Here is a 19,443-nt window from a genome sequence, read left to right on the forward strand (position 1 = left end):
TATACAATGCTATTCCACCACCTTTGCCTTTATTTCTGTCTTTCCTAAACAGCACATACCCTTCAATACCTGTATTCCAATCATGACTACTATTCCACCATGTTTGTTATCCCTATAATATCTGGTTTCACTTCCTGCACCAGTAACTCTAGTTCCTCCATTTTGTTACCTAGACTCCTCGCATTGGTGTACAAACATCTTAATTTTTGCTGTTTGGCTTCACTGACATTCTTTACCCAATTAGGCACAGACATTCTACCACCAGTATCACCTATTAGACTTGAATCTACACTACCCTTCCTCCTTATGTCTTCTCCGACCAACGACTGTATCCCTCTTCTTACTTCTTTTTGTTCCCTCTCAATGTTAAAATCCGGCATGGAGATTACCTGGATATCTCCCAACCATCTCCCCCCAATTCCTAGTTTAAAGCTCTCTTAATCAGTTGTGCCAGCCTCCATCCTAGAAGTCTATTTCCCTCCCTACTCAGGTGAAGTCCATCCCGAGAGAATAGTCCTCTGTCCATGAATGCTTCCCAGTGGCCATACATCCCAAAGCCCTCCTTATAGCACCACTGCCTGAGCCATCTGTTGGTCCTCATAATCTTGTCACACCTTTGTTGCCCTTCTCTAGGAATAGGCAGAACCCCACTGAAGATCAACTGAGCCTCGATTTCCTTAAGCATCTTCCCCAGCCTGGCATAGTCTCCCTTGTTCCAGCGAGAATCTAGCTGTATCATTCGTTCCCACAGGAAAAACAAACAGCAGATTCTTTCCTGCTCCCGTTAGGATCCTCCTCATCCTCAGGTCCACATCCCATATCTTAACGCCCGGCAAACAGCACACCCTTCTCTTCTCTGGATCAGCTCTAGTTACAGGGCTGTCTATTCTTCTCAGTAAAAAGAGTCCCCAATCACATAGACCTGCCTTTTCCTGGTGACAGTGCGATTCTCTGGTCTATCCCCTGTTCCCTCTGGCTGCAAGTCCTCTCGATTTCTATTGTCCCTTGCAATCCTCCGCAACCCATCCTGTATCCTCCTGGGGTTCATATTTGGTGTCATCTCCATTGACTCTTCGCCTCTTCCTATAGGGCTAGCTGCTCTTCTCTTCTTCCTTGCCCTCTCACCTTCAGCGACCACCTGCTGTGCCCCTTCTTTATTTTCCAACTCCGCAAACCTGTTCCTGAGCTCTATTGCTCCTTCACTGGCCCGTCTTTTCCTCTGCCTGGTTCTCTTAGTCACAGGCTTCCACTGTCCACTTTCCTCATCCAGCAGTCTCCCCTCAGAGTTCTTTGGTCCTGCTTTCATCTGCAAGTCTGAGCTTTTCCCTTCAGCCTCCTCATGTCTTTGCTCCATCATCTGCTCGAACCCCCTTCTAAACTCAACCAGAGTTTCCACCTGCATCTCCAATCCTCGGATCTTTTCTTCCATCAGCTCTATCTGGCAGCACTTCATGCAGACAAAACTCTTTTCAGGTACCCCCTCCAGGATCATGTACATGCTGCAGCTTCCACATCCAATTATCTTCATTGTGTCTTCCACTGCTTGGGTCACTACCACTGCTTCCTCTGTATCTGTCATAGGCTTCCCACCTAAATCCTGTAAATCCAGGAAAACCAAACCAAACCACACCACCACCACCCACAGCAAAACAAACCCCCCAACGAGCACCAAAACACTGCCAGAACACCACACTCTCCCTTCACTCGCCTGTCTGTTCCTCTGCCTGCCTCTTAGCCTTCCCTCCAAACTCCCCAAGTAAACTCCCCTGTTTACAGCTCTGTTTGCTGGCTCCTGTGCCACTGCAGCTGTCTGCACTTGTCCTTATTGAACCTCATCAGATTTCTTTTAGCCCAATCCTCCAATTTGTCTAGGTCACTCTGAACCCTATCCCTACCCTACAGAATATCTACCTTTCCTCCCAGCTTAGTGTCATCTCCAAACTTGCTGAGGGTGCAATCCATCCTATCATCAATGAAGTTGTTGAACAAAATTGGCCCCAGGACAGAACACTGGGGCACTCAAACTCATAGACTCATAGACTTTAAGGTCAGAAGGGACCATTATGATCATCTAGTCTGACCTCCTGCACAATGCAGGCCACAGAATCCCACCCATCCACTTCTATAACAAACCCCTAGCCTATGTCTGAGTTATCGAAGTCCCCAAATTGCGGCTTGAAGACCTCAAGCTGCAGAGAATCCTCCAGAAAGTGACCCGTGCCCCAAGCTGCAGAGGAAGGCGAAAAACCTCCAGGGCCTCTGCCAATCTGCCCTGGAGGAAAATTCCTTCCCGACCCCAAATATGGCGATTAGTTAAACCCTGAGCATGTGGGCAAGACTCACCAGCCAGCACCCAGGAAAGAATTCTCTGTAGTAACTCAGATCCCATCCCATCTAACATCCCATCACAAGCCATTGGGCATATTTACTGCTAGTAGTCAAAGACCAATTAATTGCCAAAATTAGGCTATCCCATCATACTCTTCACTTGATATTAAACATTGAGCCGTTGATCACTACTCGTTGAGAGGTCAGAGCTGTAATATAATATGAACACGTGTCTTTAAATCCTAGTCCTGATATAACTGCTAGGGTAGTGCTATGATGCTAAGAGGCACAACACAAAACTTGCAGTCCAGTGGGAGGGAAGAGCAATGGTGGCTTTAAGCCTGATCCTGGGCTGCTCAAGGGCCGAAAAGGAACCTGGAATTAACACAGGGCTTGTGTACACAGGAAAATTTTCCAGCAGAATTCTACTATTCTAGTTATACAGATATAACAACCCACGTAAACACTCTTATTCCAAAATAAGAGAAAGTCCACACAGGGAGTTATACTGGTATAACTAGAGCAGTAATTCTGCTGATAAATTTCCCTGTGTAGACAAGCCTGTAGACTGCCCTGTGGGCCTAAATTACAGAAGCCCCCACATGATGCTCTATAGGTGGCAGAATCTCTGCAGTACTACATGCTGTGGCCATGGCCCCGATACTATCAGCACTTGCAAGGGGGTCTTCCTAAGGCAGTCTTATGGCTGTCTGCTGCAGTGTCTGCACTCTACGCCAGGGGAAACCTCGCCCAGGCAAAACTGGTGCTTTTAAAGACCCTTTATGCCACTCTGGCCCTTTTACCAGGCATAAGAGTAGCACAAAGGGTTTACGCCTCTCCAGAGATGATCTGTACCTGCTGACAGTTGGGGGGCAGGGTGAGGGCAGCAGCTTCAGCAGATATTACTGACCATGGTCAGTTAGGGTGACCAGGTGTCCAATTTTCGTCCGGAACACCCGGTCGAAAAGGGACCCTGGCAGCTCCAGTCACCGCCGCCGACTGAGTCATTAAAAGCCCGATTGGCAGTGCTGCGGAGCTAAGACAGGCTAGTCCCTACCTGTCCTGGGGCACCGCACTGTGCCCCGGAAGTGGCCAGCAGGTCCAGCTGCTAGGTGGGGGGGGGGGTCATGGGGCTCCACGTGCTGCCCAAACACCAGCTCCGCACTCCCATTGGCCGGAAACCGGCCAATGGCAGCTGGGGGAGCGATGCCTGCGGGCAAGAGCAGCACATACCATGGAGCCTCTTGGCCCCCCCTCAGGAGCCGGACCCTGCGGCACCGCTGACCGGGAGCTGCCCAAGGTAAGCCCGCGCCCCAACCCCATCCCAGCGCCACCCAAACTAGGAGACCCCTCCTGCACCCCAGCTCTGAGCCCACTCAAACCCGGAGCCCTCTCATAAGAACATAAGAAAGGCCGTACTGGGTCAGACCAAAGGTCCATCTAGCCCAGTATCTGTCTACCGACAGTGGCCAATGCCAGGTGCCCCTGAGGGAGTGAACCTAACAGGCAATGATCAAGTGATCTCTCTCCTGCCATCCATCTCCATCCTCTGACGAACAGAGGCTAGGGACACCATTCTTACCCATCCTGGCTAATAGCCATTTATGGACTTAGCCACCATGAATTTATCCAGTCCCCTTTTAAACATTGTTATAGTCCTAGCCTTCACAACCTCCTCAGGTAAGGAATTCCACAAGTTGACTGTGCGCTGCGTGAAGAAGAACTTCCTTTTATTTGTTTTAAACCTGCTGCCTATTAATTTCATTTGGTGACCCCTAGTTCTTGTATTATGGGAATAAGTAAATAACTTTTCCTTATCCACTTTCTCAACATCACTCATGATTTTATATACCTCTATCATGTCCCCCCTTAGTCTTCTCTTTTCCAAACTGAAGAGTCCTAGCCTCTTTAATCTTTCCTCATATGGGACCCTCTCTAAACCCCTAATCATTTTAGTTGCTCTTTTCTGAACCTTTTCTAGCGCTAGAATATCTTTTTTGAGGTGAGGAGACCACATCTGTACACAGTATTCGAGATGTGGGCGTACCATGGATTTATATAAGGGCAATAATATACTCTCAGTCTTATTCTCTATCCCCTTTTTAATGATTCCTAACATCCTGTTTGCTTTTTTGACCGCCTCTGCACACTGCGTGGACATCTTCAGAGAACTATCCACGATAACTCCAAGATCTTTTTCCTGACTCGTTGTAGCTAAATTAGCCCCCATCATGTTGTATGTATAGTTGGGGTTATTTTTTCCAATGTGCATTACTTTACATTTATCCACATTAAATTTCATTTGCCATTTTGTTGCCCAATCACTTAGTTTTGTGAGATCTTTTTGAAGTTCTTCACAATCTGCTTTGGTCTTAACTATCTTGAGTAGTTTAGTATCATCTGCAAACTTTGCCACCTCACTGTTTACCCCTTTCTCCAGATCATTTATGAATAAATTGAATAGGATTGGTCCCAGGACTGACCCCTGGGGAACACCACTAGTTACCCCTCTCCATTCTGAGAATTTACCATTAATTCCTACCCTTTGTTCCCTGTCCTTTAACCAGTTCTCAATCCATGAAAGGACCTTTCCTTTTATCCCATGACAGCTTAATTTACGTAAGAGCCTTTGGTGAGGGACCTTGTCAAAGGCTTTCTGGAAATCTAAGTACACTATGTCCACCAGATCCCCCTTGTCCACATGTTTGTTGACCCCTTCAAAGAACTCTAATAGATTAGTAAGACACGATTTCCCTTTACAGAAACCATGTTGACTATTGCTCAAGAGTTTATGTTTTTCCTGCACCCTCAACCCTGCACCCCCAGCCCTGAACCCTCACCCCTCTGCACCCCTCATCCGTGGCCCCACCCCAGCCTGGAGCCCCCTCCTGCACCTCAAATTCCTCATCCCCAGCCTCGCCCCAGAGCCCGCACCCCCTCCCACATCCCAACTCTCTGCCCCAACCTGGAACCCCCTCCCGCACCCTGAACCCCTCATTTCTAGACCCACCCCAGAGCCCACACCCCCATTTAAAGCCCCCTCATGCATCCCAACCCCCTGCCCCAGCCCAGTGAAAGTGAGTGAGGGTGGGAGAGAGCAAGCCACCAAGAAAGGGGGAATGTAGTGAGTGGGGGCGGGGCCTCAGGGAAGGGGCGGGGCCTCAGAAGGGGCAGGGCTAGGGTGTTCGGTTTTGTGCAATTAGAAAGTAGGCAACCCTCTGCTCAGTCCAAGGTCCTGCTTTGAGCAGGGGGTTGGACTAGATGACCTTCTGAGGTCTCTTCCAGCCCTAATCTTCTATGATTCTATGCTCAGTAGAAGTGAAGCAGCAAATCTGGAGGGGAGGGGCACAAAACCCCCCCATGCATCGCTTCTGGCCTCATCTCAGAAAACTTAACTCCATCAGCACTGTGCCAAGATAAAAGAAAGTTTCATAAACCATTTTTTCTACCCATGATTGATCATCTCCTTTAAGACCTTAGTTTCTGTCCAACTACCAGTTTACTTTTATATTAGTTATCTTAAATTTATATTAGAAAAGCTAAATCAAGAAACCGAGGTTATAACAAATTTATTTGGGTTCAAATTAATCCTATGTTATTTTAAGCTTCTTGAACTAATTACTTCCTTTTGTGCCTTATTTTTAGTCTTTGTCCTACAACTGAACTTTGGCACATTGAGAAACATGAAGTCAGGATACACAGAATGCAGCTATGAGACCATACAAGTCTGGTTTGCAAATTGCATGACTGAAGGAACGAAACCAACTCAATGACACAGATACACGAACAGTCACTCTAATCCACTGAGAAATCAACCCAAATTTAACTTCATTTTGAAGTGTTTCAGAAACAGGTCTTTTGTCTGGAAATGCACTATCCCAAAGAAGGGAAGCTATAAAATTTCATGAAAGTGTTGTTTCTCTTTCCTCCTTTGAAAGTCTTCTTTACAGTGATTTAACAAGAAACACAGCTTTATACCTGTAGGTACCAGCAAAAGCTGAACTGGATTTCTAGAATACATTGACTATTCCCATCTGCTGGCTAGTAGATGGACGAATATATAACGCGCAGTTTGCCATATCTGTTAGATTTACTGTTTTATTTCACAGTGAGTTGAAATTAAGAGATTTGCCCAATACACCAAAATATAAGGAAGCTCCAAGTAATATATTTTCAACAGGGGTGGAAAAAAATGTATTTATAACAAAGCAATTGAGAGGGTTCCCAAAGGAAAGTTTGGACAACTCATATTAATTTGTGACAATCCGTATCTGTCTTGACAATAGGTATTACAATGAAAAAATACATACACTTAGCAGTTAAAGACATTAACAGATAGAAGAGTAATTTACCAGATTTCACTCTGTAGCCTAATCCCAGTCTGTCCTGGATTCTTGACTTGTTCACCCAGCCTAGAATCGTAAAGCATCTCACATATCTGCACTACAAAACTGCTTTTGACAGGATACCGAGTGTGGTAAAATTCACCTATTAAACACTAAAGTGATGCAACATACACACACCCCAGTTTCCTCCAGGAGATGTGGGTGCCTCAGATAGAAAGCATGACATGTTTAACATATCCAAAAATGAAAGGATCCTTCTGATCTCATAAACCCTGCTTTACATAGGCGTGCACACGGGGTGTGCCCAGGCACACCCTAATGCAGGGATGGGCAAACTACAGCCCGGATCCAGCTCCTCAGGGCTTTGGATCTGGCCTGCGGGACTTGCCCCCTGAGGTGCCGCAGGCCCTGTACCACTCTCAGAAGCAGCCACATCCCTGAGGCCTGGGGGGAAGACAGCTCCATGCATTGCTTCAGGCACCGCCCCCCGCAGCTCCCATTGGCCGGAAACAGGGAACCACAGCCAATGGGAGCTTGGGAGGTGGTACCTGGAGGCGCGGCAAGGGCAGCACATGCGGAGTCCTGTGGCCCTCCCCAGGGGCCGCGCAGGGACATGGTGAGCGGCATGGCATGGGGCCAGGGCAGGCAGCCAGGGAGCACACCACTGCCACCCCGAGCCACTTTAGGTAAGCGGCACCGTGCCGGAGCCCGAACCCCTCCAGCACCCCGCCTCCCAACTCCCTGTCCTGATCTCCCTGCCACACCCCTCCTGCACCCCAACTCCCTGTCCTGATCCCCCTGCCGCACCCCTCATGCACCCCAACTCCCTTCTCTAAGCCCCCCGCCTGCACCCCGCACCCTTCCTGCACAACTTCCTGCCCTGAGCCCCCTGCCTGCACTCCGCACCCCTCCTGCACCCCAACCCCCTTCCCTGAGCCACCTCATACACGCTGCACTCCTCCTCTGCCCCAATCCCTTGCCCTGAGCCCATTCCTGCACACTGCACCCCCTCCCACACCCCAACCCCCTGCGCCAGCCCTGCATACAATTTCCCCACCCCGATGTGGCCCTCGGCCCAAAAAGTTTGCCCACCCCTGCCCTAATGTCTCAAAAAAAATAAAATAAAAAAAAAGTGGCTTTGCATTTTAATTTAATCGCATGATGCACTCTTAGTTTTAAAGTATGGATTGTTGCATTATGCAATAAGCGCCGAATTGCGTAATATAGATGTAGAAATGTATAGAAAGCCCGCGTTCACTTGCAGCATGCATCCCCACTACTGCGACGCCGCATTACCATTGGTCCTCCCCTCCCTCTCCAACTACTATTCTAGAAAATTCTTTGACCTATATAAGCGGCCGCATCAGGCATACCCAGCGCAGAGTCTACAGAGTTTGTAATCTTTGTCACATGTACTCTACTAAAATAGCATAACAAGCCCGTGGCTTTACGTTTTAATTCAATCGTATGATATCCCCTTTTAATTTTAAAATATGGATTGGTTCGTTGTTAAGATAAGAAAAGGAGCAGAAAAACTGAATTATAATGAATTTGCTGATAGTAGTGCAATTACCTCCAACTCCTCAGTTAGGAACTGTCTCATTTTTTAAGTAAAGTTTAGTTATTAATTAAAAAAATAATAAGTTTAGTTAAATTTCAGTTTCTTTAGTTTGATGAATAAAAATAATGTCCTTTATGACTGAGTATTCAATAAATGTTCGCCTTTAAATAAATAAATAAATAAATAAAATTCCCGTGGTGCACACCCTAATGAAATGTGCTACGCACACCTATGGACAATCACCCTGTATCCCCAAAGAGATTTAACAGTTAATGAAAGCTGATTGGATTAATACAGATCCCATGGTGGGGCTCTGTGTGGCCAGTCTATATATGAGAAACATAGTGTATATGTCCAGTACAGAAGATACAGAACACTAAGTTTAGACAATCAGAAATGGACACCACTGCATACTAATTGGGACTATAACATTACCCTCGCAAATGGTCAAGGAAGTAGTTGTTAAAAAGGATTGCTTCACAGATACCAGCATAATCCTTCAAGTAATGTAAAGATAATACATAATATGAATGTAGGTAAATGTATCTGCACTGTAAGTGGAGTAGCCACAGAACCCTGTTCTATAGATGTAGAGGGCTTGAGTCTCCAGATAGAACTTGGGCATGATAGAGAGGGAAAGTTGAAAGCCTTGCCATAGATTTAGGCTGAAGAAGAAAACTTTAATTCATACTGCTAGTGTAATATTCCTGAGGGAACCTTAACTAGTAGGGAATCAGGTGTTGTGGAGCCTTGGCTCCACCATGCCCCTTTCTGTCATACTGGGACCAGGGTTGCAGAACAGGCGGTGGTGGAGTCAGGTGGCAGAGCCCCCTCCTCTAGCTTTACCCGTATGAGATCCCCCCTGAGCAGGAGGATCTCTCCAGCACCTTTCCCAGCCATTTTAAGTTTGCTTTCTGCAAAACAAATTTTGCAGACCAGAGAATCCAGCCTAGAGACTACAGAATGCTCAAAAAGACCTAAATACAGTAATATATTTAATAAAGTGATAAGTTAAGTGAATGCCTCAAGAAAGGTTAAGAATGGAATGCACACCTCATCCTTCAAATATAGTGTCTTATATGCTGGAGCCCAGAGCCTGGGCCACACACACTGCACTATTTCACCAGCCACACTGGCCCAAAACACAGTGGGCTTGGAGGATCTGGCCTGAGCATGGGAGTCTTTGGATGAAACAGATGTTTTATGGGGGGTTTTATACTCCCACCTACCGTTCAGGTGCCAGCATAGATGGAAATGATTTGGAGAAAGGGGTGTGGCCAGGACTCTCTTCCACACAGATATCTACAAGTTGCCATTTGCAAATGGGGTGGGGTCCAGCCACTGGACAAGGGGTGTGAGAAAGTCACCACTGCACACCCCCACACTGCACTGTGTGTTCCTTGCCCAGAACTGAGGAACTGGTTCTGTATTTTGAGTTATCTTGGTCTACCAAAATATAATACTTTACATTACATATAGCAACTTTTATCTAGGAGCAGAAGGTCCTAAGTATGTTTCAGTCTCATGAGAGATCACACACCTCTAGGACTGAGTAACGTGTACATTTATTAGTGCTAACAACTGGTTTACAGATTAAAATTTAAAAGATTATGCACATTTTTAAGAAAAATGCTGCAGAAAAAAAGTCAATTTCCATCTGCAAAGAATCAATGTATAAAGTACATTTTCTAATGCAGTTAAAGAGACCATCATGTTCTTGGTTTGTACAGCACCTGATACATGACTGTGGCTCTGAGGTGCTACAGTAACAAACAAACAAAACAACATAAGTGTTGCATTACAAGCAGGAGTCTCCTCTCCCCCACCTGGCTTCATGCCACCAACAAATGGGTTAGGAAAAAAGCCCACCCCTCCTTACAGGATTCTCTTGAAATCTGGAGGTATAAACAAAGAAAAATCCATGGCAAGTTTGGGGTAACCATACTCTGCACATGATGTTGTTGTTTTTTGGTTATCATAGATACTGGCACCAACTTGGTCATTTCTTCCATCCTGGGTTTGGGGTCTATGTTAAGGATACACTAAATCTAGCAATATTTCCCATATGAAGTATAGAGAATCTCTCTGAAACCTGTTATAACCTAAAACTAGAATGACCTTTTAAAGGGCACCCATGTTCCTTAGAAGTTCACATTTTTTGTTTGTTTGTTGTTGAATATTATTTGTCACTGATGATACAGAATAGTGGAAGGAAAAGTGACTGAGCCATGGTATAAGTTTTTAGTTCAATGTGAATAAAAATACAAACCATAGTAATAGTACCATACAGAGTTTCTTTCACCTTAATACTGTGGCATCCTGTATGTTCTTAAGACAGTAGAGAAAATGAGAAGAAGATAGTTATATTAGAGTAGTCCTCAGAGGCTCAAGTCAGGATTGGGGCCCATTGTATTAGGCCTTGGACAAAGACAGTCCCTGCCCCAAGAAACTTACAAATCTAAGGTTTCACGTTACTATGCGCACACTTGCCTTCTCACTCTCTTCCTCACCTCTTGCAGTACCAGCAAGATATTAAAATCACAAAAAAAATCTTATGATCTCTCCATAAGTCAAGCTTTTCTTACCTATTATTGATACCTGCTTACATTAGTTAAATCATTTACAAGATAGCAATGAAAGACTGAGGTTATCAGGTAGTCTCCGAGGACCAAGAATCCACTCAGACTTTAAATAACGATAGTGTTTGTCTCACACACTACCACACTATACCAGAAGCAAATGTTACCACACTGATTCTTTAAATGTATGAAAACAGACTGAATCTCTGAACAAACCATCTAGCTTGCTCCCTGTTGCTGAAAGAAGAGATCAATAATATTGTCCATGAAAGCTTATTGGGAAGCAACATCCAAAGTGTTTGCTGCATGGGATGTTGGTAATGGAAGAATCTCCTCAATACTTGTATAGTCTGTCCATAATTTTCAACTTAGAACGAAGCTGTGTGTATCACCTTCAACCTGCAGTTCACTGCTTCAGATTTCAGAAGATTTAAGCAATAGTTCTATATTTGATACTCACAAACTGCCTCCAGCTCTGTCGGTTTCCTCCTCCTCCCAACTGGAAACCAGTGTTAAGGAAAACATTCCCTCCTCTGCATCCGTCTCGCTCAGGCTAGTCTAGTAGAAGGATGACATCATCGCTCCAGACATGCACCTGATTCTCAGGAAACTGCCCCTCCTCCAACAGACAGGTCATTGTTTTTTTTAAAGTGACAGAGACTGCCCTTCCCAGTATGTTCCCAGCACTGCGGAATGTGCTCCCCCTAATCATTCTATTTCTGTGTGTTCCCCCCATTCTACTTCACATTGCCAGAACATAAAACGCTCCCTTGGAGGAGCCACAGCAAAATTCATTTTCAGCTGAAATGCAGGTCAAATCATTCACTGCTGCTGCATGCCAGTGATGCACTGTAAGCAGCACAGTTTGCTCTCATCTTTTCTGCCCCAGATTCAGAAACAAAAATGATGCCTTTCCCCTTTTTATTTTATATGTTAAGTTTTCCAATTCACTTTATTCAACTCTACTTACTCTTTACCCACCTCATCCCCCTTCGTGACTCCCATGTTTCAACATGCCTTTTCTTGCTCTGACCCCCACACAACATAAAACACACTGCCTAGGATCTCACTAAATATTATTTGTGCATTTCGGCAAAGTATCTTTATTCAAGGCTGCTGGAAGGTAAAGTACTTGCTGTTAACTCCAGATACTGTACAAACCACCAGAAAGTTATACAATCTTATAGTGATACCGTGTCTGACCCAATGATATATTCCTGGGGTTCTTCCCAACTGAGGCAGTAGCTATTAAGGGGAGGGAGAGGGGTAATGCAAGTGGGAGTTTGTAGGGAGTTGTAGCATTACTCATTCAAGGCACCACCTACATGGTGTGGTCATTTTCTAAAAAGTTTTCCCCAATGTTGCCTTCTCTGGTTCAGTTCCACCAATGTTAACCAGTTTGGGAGGCCCACTGTAAAGTAACTGCTCCTGGTGTTTATAACATCATGTTATTCACACGTGCTCTGAGCAGAACTACATGTCATAGTGCTAAATATACAGCCGCTTACAAAAGGTTCCCAATGTTAATCACAGAGTTGGTGCTGAACTAGTGTTGCAAAGAGTAGAAAAATTACAGTAAGTTTCCTTAGCATAGACAGAGCCTTAGTGAGAGGAGACAGTTTAATGGTCAAGATATCCAGGTTGGAATATCTAAACTCCTCTCAGACTACAGGCCAACCCAGCCTTTCATCCTTTTGAGGTAGATACAGTTCAAGTTTTCTGACCAAGGGCCTCTTTCAGAACACACGGGACTTGATTTTCATGGTCTTCTCTTACATATTAAAAAACAAACCAAAACAAAATCATGGCATTTTTAATAGCAATTGAGCTTTGTCCCAGCATTCCAGACAAAATTTCTCTCAGAGCCTCCAATAATGCACTGATTGCCTCCTTGTTCTCCACTCAAGAGGCTGTATTTCAATAGTGCTATTTGTATACAGAATTTGGAAAGTGATTTTGACAAATAAGACACCACGTACTATCATGAGAGGGGCTTTATAAGTGTACTCAGAATATTAAAATCTCTATTTTTAAATAATATATTAAAATGTCAGCTCGCATGCCTGCCCTGTAGTGCCTCCTGATGACCTAAGGTGGCACCACAAAAGGCACTCCCTACATTTTTCCCTTCTCTGAGCCCCTTAAGAAGGCTACACAGACCAAAATGGTGTAAGACAAGACTGCCCTGCAGGGGTTCTACTTTATTAAATTTAAATAAACTTAAAATAAAAAGTCTCTCTTCTCATGCGTTCTGGGGTTGTACATGCCCCCTCCTTGGGGTCTGTGATTCTCAGTCCTGACATCTCGAGAGTCTCTCCCCTTGGACTCAGGGGTAGCACAGCCCTCCTAAAGGCCTGTGGTTCTCAATTCTGATCCCTCCAGCCTGTGGTCTCTCCCCTTCATTCAGGGGTTGCATAGGCCAGTGGTTCTCAACCAGGGGTACCTTGGGGGTATGCAGAGGTCTTCCAGAGGTACCTCAACCCATCTGGATATTTGCCTAGTTTTACAGCAGGCTACAAGAAAAGCACTAGCAAAGTTAGTATACATTAAAATTTAATACAGACAATGACTTGTTTATACTGCTTTATATATTATATCAATGTTTCTCAACCTGGGGGCGGGGTCACAATTTATTTTATAATTATATGGTAAAAATGAGAAAGTAAGTAATGTTTCAGTAATAGTGTGCAGTATCACTTTTGCATTTGTACATCTGATTTTTTAAGCTAATAGTTTTTAAGTGAGGTGAAACTTGGGGTACACAAGACAAATCAACCTCCTGAAAGGGGTACAGTAGTCTCAAAAGGTGGAGAACCACTGGCATAGGTTTTGTCCTTGGAGCTGGTGGTCTGTTGAACCTTCTCCCTGAGCACCTCTCTTCAACTGAGCCCTGATGGCTTTTATCATGTTCAGGTGCTCATTATTTAATTACTGTCTAGATAGGCTCCTTCTCCTTCAATTGGCTCAGCATGGATAGCCTGGAATCAGACTCCCCTAAAAGGGGCCAGCAACCCCATGACATTCTCTGAGAGCTCTCTCAGTTTTTCTATAATTCTACCTCCAATTTTTTTAAAAACAGGTTGGAACACTACCACAGACAGCATACATTACTGTGGCATATTGACTGAGCAAGGATTCCTAAGGGCAGTGATTCCTGGACTCCCTATTGCACAATGGCTGTGAATTTCACCTCAGCAATGCAATGCCCACTCCAGACTCTGCAGTCCAGAAGTCTCAAGGTCACCTATACACTCACTTAGTTCTCTGAAAATTGCAGTATATTATTTCTGTGTCAGGCAATTCATTGACTATCATCCCATGTTGGCTTTCTCCAGAATGACAGATCAAAACATGACACAGCATATACCTTACAATTACCTGGATTGTACCACCTAAGCTTTACAAGTGTAAGAGATTCAGAATCTGGATTAAGAACAGGAGTACTGGATTGGGTCAAACCAAACAGTTGTTACTGTTCTGTTCCCTAGCCAAAATCAATTGTCCTCCTAGCCTGCTCAGTGATCTTTACTATAAAAATTATGTGCCTGGAGCAAAAGACCATTTCATCATCATCACGGAAATCATTTCCACACACTGGACAAATAACAGTACACACTGGGGGGAAGAGAGGGGAAGAAAAGTGAAACAATTCACATTAATTTAACCCATTCTGAACGACAGTTAGGGCTATGAATCAGAGTACATCTCTAGTGCTAATTATCCCTCTTATTTAGGTTTAGACTATCTTACTGACAAGATTTTATTACAGTACACTCAGTCATGAAACCCATTGGCTTCATGATTAGAGAGAGGAGATTCTATGCCCCCATCTACACTGAGAATTTTCAGCAATTCCCAGAGACCACTGCTCTACCACCTCCGTATCTCTTCCAGTACTTGTAGTAGCTTCCAAAGTTATCACCATGTCATCTAACCAGTTGTGCAACTTTGAGCAAGTCACTTCACCAGTCTGTGCCTCAGTCTCCCCACCTGTAAAATGGGGATAGTGATATTTTCTTCCTCTGTATGGCACTTTCTCATCTGAAGGTTTCAGTACTAAGTATTGCTTTTATCTTTTCTTATTGTAATGCCTTTTTCAACGTTTGAAAGTAACATTTACTCCCTTCTTAATACTTCAAGTGTTATTCTTCATAATTTCACAAAAATTTCCCCCTTATTGATTTTATTCTGGACAAGTTCCCCTTTGTTTACTTCTTGGAGTGTGCCCCAATGTCAATCAGCACTTGTTAAGAATGGTGCAGAGATCACTGGTTTGTTAGACTGCATGATTCAGAGTAGAAATCAAGAGATAGCATTTGGCATGTGTCATGATTACAGCGTGAGCTGTGCCTTAGAAACCCCTTTGCAGTGCCTCCTGAATGCACCACTCAGTGACAAGTTTCATTACCTTCACTCCGCCTTTCAGGGAACCCTGCAATTCTATAACTTTTAGACTGGATCCCTGGGTTGCAGCTCTCCTGTTTTCCAACCAGGATAACTCAAAAGGCCCAACTGTATTTGGCACCTGCAAGAAACTTCCCTTCAGGAGCCCATGACCAGAGGCTGATTAAAGAGACTCAAAACAACAGAGAAAATAGTTAAAATAACAAAAGCCTATAGTATCTGACCTTACTGAAACATTTTTTCTTTACATGTTTTGGTAAATTCCATTTAATCCAGGTACCCCTAGCTTTGGGCAAGGAGAGAGAAATAGACTTAAATGCTGCAGTGTTTGCCCTTCAGTACTGACCCTCAAGCTGTTGCTGACCATTCACCCCCTCCCTTTCCTTAGGGATGGTGGGTTGGTTCCTTTTAACCATCTAACTTTCTTTTAATTGCTAGGGTTCCAGCTTCAGCAAAATAGTATAGTACAGTGGTGGGCAATCTGTGGCCCATCAGGGTAATCTGATTGTGGGCTGCAAGACATTTTGCTGATGTTGACCATCCACAAGCACAGCTCCCTGCAGCTCCCAGTGGCCACGGTTTGCCATTCCCGGCCAATGGGAGCTGCAGGTGACATCTTCCTAAAAATTATTACAGATTAACCTAGATCAACTCCCCAGTCTCTATGATGTGTCATACCAAAATTATATTTAGGCATTACTCTAGTTCAGGCCTGCACAACATACGGCCCGCACAGCCTCACTGTGCGGCCCGCGGGGGGATTCTAAATCCCCCGCACACGGCGCTCTGCGGACAGCCCAGAGCCCTTTAAATCTCAGCCGCAGCCGGGAGTCAGAGGGCTCTGGGCTGCCCGCAGGGGCAGGGAGCCCAGAGCCCTTTGAATCCCAGCCCGCGGCCGCTGATTGCCCCCTCCCCGGACCCCTGCCCCAACTGCCCCCCAGGACCCCCACCCCCTATCTAAGCACTGCTGGTCCTTGTCCCCTGATACCCCTCTCCTGGGACCCCTGCCCCTAACTGCCCCCCAGGACCCCACGCTCTATCTAAATGCCGCTGCTCCTTGTCCCCCAATTGCCCCCTCCCAAGACCCCGCCCCTAACTGCCCCTTGGGACCCCAGCCCCTATCTAAGCCTCCCTTCTCCTTGTCCCCAACTGCCCCCTCCTGAGACCCTCCCAACTTCCCCCCAGGACCCCACCCCCTACCTGTCCCCTGATAAACCTCTGGGACTCCCATGCCTATCCAATTGCTGCCTGTCCCCTGACTGCCCCTCCGAACCTCTGCCCCATCCAAGCCCCCCTGCTCCCTGTCCCTTGACTGCCCCCCGGAACTTCCTACCCCTTCTCCAACCCCCAGCCCGCTTACCGTGCCACTCAGACCAGCGTGTCTGGCTCCGTGCAGCTCCAGACAGTTGCTGCCATGCTCCCCCGTGGAGCCCACAGCCCCCTCCCACCCCAGCACCTGCTTTCCAGATTTGAACATCTCAAAATTCAGGAGTGCTCAAGCTCAGTTTGGGCAGCTTTTACTTCATTTCTCCCAAATCAAATATACTGATCCACTGTAACTTGCTGTAGAAAAAGTAGGATAAAATTGAGCAAGAAATGCTTATTAGGACTGGAATTGCTATTTTCAACAGCCATTGCCTTTTTGTTTGTTTGAAAGGAAGACAGTGATATTGCATTGGCAAATTCCCCATAGAAAGAAAGAGTGGAAAAAAAGAATAATAAAGGCACCTCAACTTTTCCTCATTTATGGAGGACAGTCTTATAATACGCATCCAGATATCCTCCAATCTCACAAGCTGAAAATTGTTCCACTTTACTGCAGCTCTGTAACCATATGGGAATCAATCCTGTCTGTGTTTTGTGCACATCCAAAATTCCTGCTGAATGACTCGCCCTGGGAGCGAGTTACCAGTGACCCAGGGCTGGGGCGGCAGGAGGTAGGGGGGGGGCACTGGTGGGGGGGAGCCCAGGGCTAGGGCATCAGCAGGGTGGAGGGAGGGCACTGGTGGGGAGGAAAGGGGGAAGCCCAGCGCTGGGGCGGCAGGGTGTGTGTGTGGGTGGGGGGAGAGCCCAGGACTGGGGCAGCAGGAGGGTACAGTGGGGAGCCCAGGGCTGGGAAGGGGGGCAGTCAAAATTTTTTTTGCTTCGGGCAGCAAAAAACCTAGAGCCAGCCCTGCTGGGTTCCCCCAGCTGCCAGAGCCCCAGGTCCTTTAATTTGACCCTGAGGGCTCCCAGCCACCTCTTTATTTTAAATCAACCAGGGGCTCCCAGCTAAAGTATCACCTCCCCACCCCCAACCTTCCTTTTTGGCCCACAGCTGTTTTGGTGGGGCGGCGCTGGGGAAGGAGGGTTTGTTTCCGCAGGGCTGGGTGGCCCTGGGGCGGGGTGTTTCTGCGGGGCCGGGAGGTTTCGGCCCTCAGCTGTTTTCTTTGGAGGAATGTGGCCCTCGTCACTTTACGAGTTGTGCAGGCCTGCTCTAGTTTTTCAGCTACAGAATACTGATATTTTTTTTAAATGAGTATCTCCAGGAAGCTTTTTCCACTAAATTCTAACTTTTATAAAGGTAAGAGAAATTAGGGGCCTAAATAAATTAATAAGGCTCTTTGAAGAATGCCAGCACAAATGTCTAACTTGTGACATTTTGACCTGGTACAACTAAATCTAATATTTTTATTGCAAGGAGAAAGAATTCAAACTCTACCTTCTCTCAAAAGTGAAAATGGATGTGTGGGGTTTCACTGTTCCCATTTGTGCACATCATAAAAACCATTCACCTAAAGTGTGCTGAACAGCAACAGATTAATACAGTTTGGCATTACTGCAGTCTCTACTCAAGAAACACAAAAGGACTTGAATATCATGATTATTACAAATCAGGACTAATCAGCAGAGTAGCATACAGAATTGTAACTGGCTCATGCTAGTCCTTCACTTTCATGTGAAATCAAAATTTCACATGAAAACAGCAACTATCTTGTAAAACAGATTAGCCATGACTAAGTTTGGGAATATTATATAAGCTTCAAGTGGGATGCTAAATTTAGGGAGGGGGGACCTTCTCTTGCTCCCCCCAAAGCTAAATTCTAGTACCTGTTAGAAGAGTGTAAAATAAATAAGGTAAAAACTAAACAATAATAATCTTGCTTTTGGCCTTCCTTTTAGTTTAAACAGAATGCAAGTGAAAGCACAAGGCTGCACTCCCTTCTTCCCCCGCCCCTCCCAGCTGGTAGCCTTGGCTTTCAGTAACAAGAGAAGATAAGGGACTAATCAAGCAGAGCAGCGGGAAGGTATAAAGAGGAGACACAGTCTGCAAGAAAGTGACCATATCCACAAGTAACCCCGCTCCTTACCCCTCCCATCAGGTACAAAAAGAGGTGGTCTCCTTGCCCCTAGACTCAAGACCCTCCAAAACAGAACACAACCATATACTGGAAGGGGTTGTACCAGGGGAGGGGCACTACAAGTATAATTGAGTTTGCCCAGAAGAGGGAGGGAGATGAGGGAGCTTCATCAGCGTGTGGAGCTAGGGGCCAGGAGAAGAACATGGTTCTATCAGCAGACAGAATAGTAGTTAAGGGAGGGGGAAAAAACCAAACTATCAGCATATAAAAATAAGTCCAACTAATACAAAAAGCTTCAAAATATGCTTGCTTGTTTATCCCCAATAAACCCATCACCAACAGCACCTGCACTTTAGATCTACTAAATCATCATGAGTTACAAACTGAGTTTTCAGAACTTTATGCTACTTTCCCAAATACCAGCCCCACTTATTGGAGCTTTATAAATTGTGTCATAGAAAGTATTGCTTATGGAAATGATTTAATTTTAAAACTCTACAAAAACAAGCAAGCAAGCACCATCCTATATATTTTAAAAGAAAGGTGTCTACCAGTCTGAGCCAGCATTCCACTGCCAGAGACACCCTACCCAAACAGAACTAATAAAATAAAGCAAAAATATTTTTTTATCTGTCAAGAGGAAGCAACACAGAGGAGTGAGTGAGGGAGGAAATGAATGACTGGCTAAATGAGCTCAAGTATAGAACCTGCAAAAAGATGCACTGCAAATGAGAAGAATCATCTGTGCTTATTGAATAGAATTTTCAAGAGTGCCTAAATGACTTATGGTCCTAAGTGCCATGAAAAGTCAATGGGACTTAGGTGGTTTAGAAAACAGGACTTAGAACATTTCTCACAAATGCAGAGTTTTCAAAAGCACCTAA

General features: G+C 45.3%; 1 protein-coding gene across 5 annotated transcripts in view; it reads right to left on the reverse strand.

Annotated features, from left to right (window-relative positions):
* Nucleotides 1-19,443, reverse strand: part of USP54 (ubiquitin specific peptidase 54) — a 279,929-nt gene that overhangs the window by 177,637 nt on the left and 82,849 nt on the right. The window contains exon 1 of one of the 5 annotated variants that reach the window (XM_045025079.1): nt 11,275-11,379. The exons of 2 other annotated variants lie outside the window; for them this stretch is intronic. The gene's annotated coding sequence lies outside the window, so the exon portion shown is untranslated. Of the gene's footprint in view, nt 1-11,274; nt 11,380-19,443 lie in introns of those variants that run through there. 2 more of the 5 variants (XM_045025074.1, XM_045025080.1) reach the window with 2 other exon arrangements.

Source organism: Mauremys mutica, chromosome 7 (assembly GCF_020497125.1).
Source record: "Mauremys mutica isolate MM-2020 ecotype Southern chromosome 7, ASM2049712v1, whole genome shotgun sequence".
In the NCBI taxonomy this organism is placed as follows: domain Eukaryota; kingdom Metazoa; phylum Chordata; order Testudines; family Geoemydidae; genus Mauremys; species Mauremys mutica.